The following is a 6000-nucleotide window of genomic DNA, read 5'->3' on the forward strand; positions in this document are numbered from 1 at the left end:
TGCTGGCTCAGGTGGTGGAGTGGGTCGTCCCCTTGATCGGAAGGTCAGTGATTCAAGCCCCAGCACCTCTAGTCTGCATGTTGCTGTATCCTGGGGCAAGATACTCAATTCAAAATTGCTCCTGATGGCTCTTCTATCAGTGTATGAGTTTGTTTGGATATCAAAAAACAAAACAAAACTGAGTAGCAGGTAGCACCTTGTGCAGTAGCCTTGGCCAGCGATGTATAAATGTGTGTGTGAATACATGAATGTGACTCCTGGTGTGAGAGCCCTTTGAGTGGTCGAATGACTAGAAAAGCACTATACAAGTGCACGTCCATTGCATTCACATATTTTTATATTTTTTACAGGCTTTAAATACTTAGTATATTAAATATATATATTTTAAATATTTACATAATAATGTTTTATATTAAAGCATAATTTACATATTTAAAATGTATATTTCTATGTAGGCTACCTTTTAATACTTTCCTGTGCTTTACATCAGAGGGGCTGTGACGTATCAAAAATTTGCCCCAATGAATAAAGTATTTCTGATTCTAAACAGTAACCAAGGTGCAGGATTTAGTGAAAGGTCAAAAGGCTGATATTTACATATCATATGTAAGAATGTACTGTAGATTTTAACATTTAATATCAGATGAACTGTATGTTTTACCCATTTCATTATGGATATTTGTGAAATGAGGATATACATGTAAAAAGGATACATCAGTATTTCACATCACATAAAGGAATAAGCTATATATAATCTGGCATGTGTGTACGCACCTTTTACCTCTCAAGTTTCCTGACTGCACTGAACTTTTTGGTCGTGTTCCTGCTCTGGAAGTCCCAACAATCAACCTTCACCACATGACCCAGATGACTGGATTTGTGCCAGCGGCGGGGAAAAAAAAAAAAAGCTGCTTCTTCTGAGAAGCCGATCCCTCGTACACAAATATCTCCCAGGTGTATTGTGCAACAGTTTGAAAATCATGGAAACATCCTATATCCAGAACAAACTTGAAAAAAAGTCATCAATCACAGTGACAAGTGACTTGCTGAATGATAATGTTTGGGTGACATTTCAAACTGTGGCTGTTTATCTTTGTTTAGAATTTGGAGTTGACTAAACAGCAGAAAAGTTTATGAAACTTTGAATGTTTTCTGGACAGCCTCTCTTAAAGCTCTTTACTACCATTTAGTAAATTCATGTTGCTGGTGGATGAGATTCCTCTCAGACGGGAGGGATGTCTTGTGTAAGAGCTTGGCCATTATGTCTAAAGACAGGCAGGAAATAACACAGCCATTAGTAGCCATATGTGCATTTGCCTCTTTGCTATGCAAGTCTCTGAAATACTTGGTCCATTTAGATACCCATACAGTAATTTCCCAACACTTTGAAAGGCAATAATTAAAAAACAGAAAGAAGTGAAAAGCAGGAGTTCATGAATATTTATTTAGCTTTGTCACATGCTGTAAAGGCCTCTGTTGTAACATGAAAGACTCTTCTCTTTACAGTAACACTGCAAACATTCACCCGTACAGGACGTCATTACTAATGTACATGAAGTCTTTACATCTTTCAGAAATCAATGAGGAGTTGAAGAATGAGAACATGTGTTCTTTCTCAGCAGTGGTCTAATCAGTGCCCGCTGCTCTTCAGCTGTCATTTTAGAGTTGCACTCCAATAGAATGGCCGAATGAACAGTCATCCCTTTTTCACTGGGCCAGCACACACTAAATGGCTAATGCATTAGTGATGAGGCCTCCCCCAGTTAGGTGAGGAAACATAAAGGCGCCGCTGTTAGTCATCAAGGAATCATTGTGCTACCTTCAACTCACAATGCACACAATGTAAAGTTGTTAAATATTTGATATTGCTGTCTATTTGCTAATTGCAAGTGGGTGGATTATCTGACTTCATGAGACTTGCTGGAGGATTTTCCAAAGTGAAAAAAAGAGCTGTTGGCTTGAGACTTGGACTTGAGTCGGAGTTACATATAACGGTCTGTTCTTGCAAATTAGAAACAAGAGTCTAAGGCCCTATTGGCAGCTCTGTGAGGCTGTACTCGGCAGGCCCCCAGGCTTTGAATCCAATTTTCTTATAGTGGCCAAACAATGGATATACATCCGTCATGTGTTGCCATCTGGCCCATTAAGACCTTTTCCCATTGACTCACCAAGCAAAAGAGACTGAAAATTAGTGGACAAATTTTTCACCTGCTTAATTTTTTCATTGACAGTGCAGCCAGGGCATAAATAAATGGTTGATGTGAATGGCGAAGTTTTGCCTGTACACTTTCATCAGACTTAACTTAAAGCAGACTTTTGGTTTTGTCTTGACTCCATCTAGGAGTGTCTTAAATATCCTTTCTTGCTTGTAGCATTTCTTGCATACAGGCAAATGGCTACTACTTTGCCAGGTTTGGAACAATTGCACAATTACCATTTCTCTTAATGCTGAACTGCATTTTTTTTAACTTCTGCACTGGCTTCACTTTTTAGCCATGGAGGCTGCCACTAGTTATTAGTCTCCAGTCATGTTAGCAGCTCTGTGATCTCATAGCTTACTCAGGCACAGCTGAGCTATTAATGTGTCCCACATTGAGACCTGATTGAGATCCCATCACAGCCAACCTATGTTTATCATTGATTCCATAACCATTGTTCTTGTAACAATTGGCACAGTTGGAGTCCATGCTGAAGTTAGCCTCTTCAGAATCTATGATATCCCCTTCATCAGGGCAAAAATGGGTTGATAGCCGCAGCTTCATCCAGTCTAGTTAAAAGGGACAAGTCACCCTGCCTGTTACACTTTATTTGTAGTTGTTGTTGGCTTTTCTATATGCCAGACTCATGTGCTACAGTCAGGACCAGCAATTGTTCTCCACCATTTCACTGCTTCATAAGTGATCGGTCGCAACATAAAATGCTAAATTTTGCCTATACACTTCAATTAGACCACATTGAAAGCAGACACTTGGTTTCTTCTTGACTCTGTCCAGGGGTGTCTTGAATTTCCACAGGCTTTCTTGCTAGTAGCTAACTGGGTAATGACTGCTTCTTCACTGGCTTAGAACAATGATGTGATTACTTTAGACTGTATGAATAATGAACATAGCTACTGTGACATCCCCCATTGTGTTGTGGATTCCCCTTTTGAGGCCTTGAGTCCAACATTTTGGCCAATCCCTTGGTTATTTAGAGCCAGAGGTGACCATATTTGGACAGGAGGGTGGTGCTATAGAAGGAGCAAGGGATGTGTCTGACTCAGAGACTTTAGCAACATCTAACAGACATATTTCTGCTTGGAATTTGGATGTTTGAACATGGAGGTCTATGGGGAATCACTCCTGGAGCCAGCCTCAAGTGGCCATTTGATGAACTACAGTTTTGGGCACTCAGACATTGGCTTCATTTTTCAGCCCCAGAGGTTGCTGCTTGATGATAACGCATTTCCACCCAGGTTGTTGTATGTGAACTGAAAGTGCAACTTTATTTACACGTGTTCAGTGATGTCAGAATGCACCCCTAACCACCTTGGGTATATTCGCATCTCTACTTTCATGTGATCAAGAATGATCCAATTTCAGTCCGATCACCCAAAATCGATTTTAATGCAAGGGTGTCAAAAAAGTCTGACAATATCCTTATACACTAAAGAAATAGCGCACAGCAGCAATAGACACAACTTGAATATACTTTTTCCATGTTAGCTCTTAAAACAAAATATTAGTATAACTATTACTTCTATAAACGTATTGCCTCCAACAAACTAGACATGCAAGTTCACCTGCAGCATCATGTTTGTACATTAATCATCACCAGCTGGGTGATTTATTATCGGTGGTGATTTCCCGTCCTTCATTCACACCAACCTGCCTGGTGCGATCAGAAGCATCTGCGAGGCAGCGTCAACAGACGGATTCAGCATAGACCTGAAACCATAGCAACCAATGAGAGTCTCTATAGGAGCAGCTTCAATCAATGCTGTGATCAATGCAGCAAATCACGCTTCACAGTTATCCAAAGACTTACAATGTCTCACACCCCCTCCCACTGTGTGACAATGGTCTCCAGCTTATCTGTTACAGAAATTGAAAAAACGTGATTTCTGTGTGCATAGTTCACATTTAACACCTGAAGTCATCATTCAGCTGCAGCTCTTATCGGTGTGTGTATCACTGTTTTACAGTCACAAATCCATTTCTTGCAGCAAAATGTCATTTCTCACATTTTTGAAGCAATGCCCTCCAGGAAATCAGAGGCAAAGATCGCTCAAGTGGGAAATACAGTATGTCTGCCTTGGAAATTGGTGTGAGGCATCACTGTCACAGCCTGTGATAGTATGTTGTATTTTCAGCTAAGTGAGATCAATATCACAATATGGACTTGCAAGATTCCCGCCAAGTGCTGCCGGAGGAAATCTGAAAGAATGAACTGATTCAAAATTATTTCCAAAGATCCTGCTGCCTGCTGCCAGATCGCTCCCCACACTCATCCCAGGAAGCCTTGTTGATCCTTCCATCTGCTCAAGCGTCTGGCCTTTGCTCTTGATAAGCATGTTTAGTTTTTGGTGGAACGCTTCACTTTGTCTCTTGTAAATCCATCATTCAGAATTTTTAGGATTTCATGAGTGACACCAAAAGTTTTAGAAATGTTTCGCTGTAAAAGAGGATAAAATACACATCACAAATTGAACTGCCAAACATTGCTGATACCCAAAGGTCTTTATTATTTTTTAAAATTCTCTAATGAAATAGTGAATATGTTGTGCAAAAAGCATATTAATGGTGCACAAGGCATTTAGAGTATTTCCATTTGATGGGTTTGTATATTCACAGTGTAAACATCCCATAGCTTCAATGAAGAGATTTTAATTCAAAGAATCCTTTGCCACAAAAAAGGTGACATTTCAATTTGTACAGCAGCAGAGCTTGTTAAGTTTAAGGTGGTTTTCATGGCTAAAGCCCCATTTGCAAGGGAATAATATTATGGGGGACGTCTGGCATTATGTAGTAATTGTGACATTATGTAGTAATTGTGGAGATTATCTCTGATCCCACGTAAAATCTGCCATGTATGTTATTAAGTAAATATTTCACTGCAAATTACCTCTCATATTTCCCCAAACACAGAGGTTGTGTAGTCCTGTCTGAATCACCACCTCTGTGATTTGGGGTCGTCTTTAGTTTTTCTGTTTTCTCTGTGCCTTTTTTCTGAGTAGCAATAATGGACAAAGCTATTGTGACGTCACCCGTTGGTTTGTGAACTCACCTTTGAAAGTGTTCAGAAGTTTGGCTGTTGCCATCTTGTTTTTTTGGAGCCAGAAGTGACCATATTTGGGCAAAACCAAGGACATTGTCAGCAGACAACCTGTCAGTCAAAGTGGCTTGCCCTTAATAACTTTAAGCCTTAATAAAATGTAAACAGATGAGTTATATAAATTTTTCCTCCTGTACAGTTATTATGAATGTTGAAATTGGGAGAAGAGACCAAAACCATTTTTATACCAGACTGTAAATGTGTTTATTTCCGAATGTTGGGCATTTTAACATGGGTGTCTAAGGCGACTGACTATGTTTTGGAGCCAGCCTCATGTGGCCATTTGGGGAACTGCAGTTTTTGGACATCAATCTTGGCTTCAACTTTGAGCCGTGGCTGTCACTTGCTTGGCAATTATAAATAAAAGTTTTGACAGCATTTTGGGTGCATCTTATTTGCAGAAAAAGCAAACTCAAATCCATCTGAACATCAAAATCTTGAAAGATGATGACATGGATAACATGACAATGCGTGGGGGAATCGGTTCTGTTTGTTAAACCCACATTTAAAAGTAAAACTGCACATCATAGTGCTTTGTGGTGTTTCTGTGTTGTGTAGAGTTGTTAAAGACAAATCATATCTGGGGGATAATGACAGTAAATTTGTGCTTTTTTAAAACAATACCAAAGGAATATTTCCTTTGACTAGTACTTTTATCACAAACCCTGTAAAATGGTTACTTATTTA

This window comes from Plectropomus leopardus, chromosome 8 (assembly GCF_008729295.1).
Source record: "Plectropomus leopardus isolate mb chromosome 8, YSFRI_Pleo_2.0, whole genome shotgun sequence".
Taxonomy (NCBI): Eukaryota; Metazoa; Chordata; class Actinopteri; order Perciformes; family Serranidae; genus Plectropomus; species Plectropomus leopardus.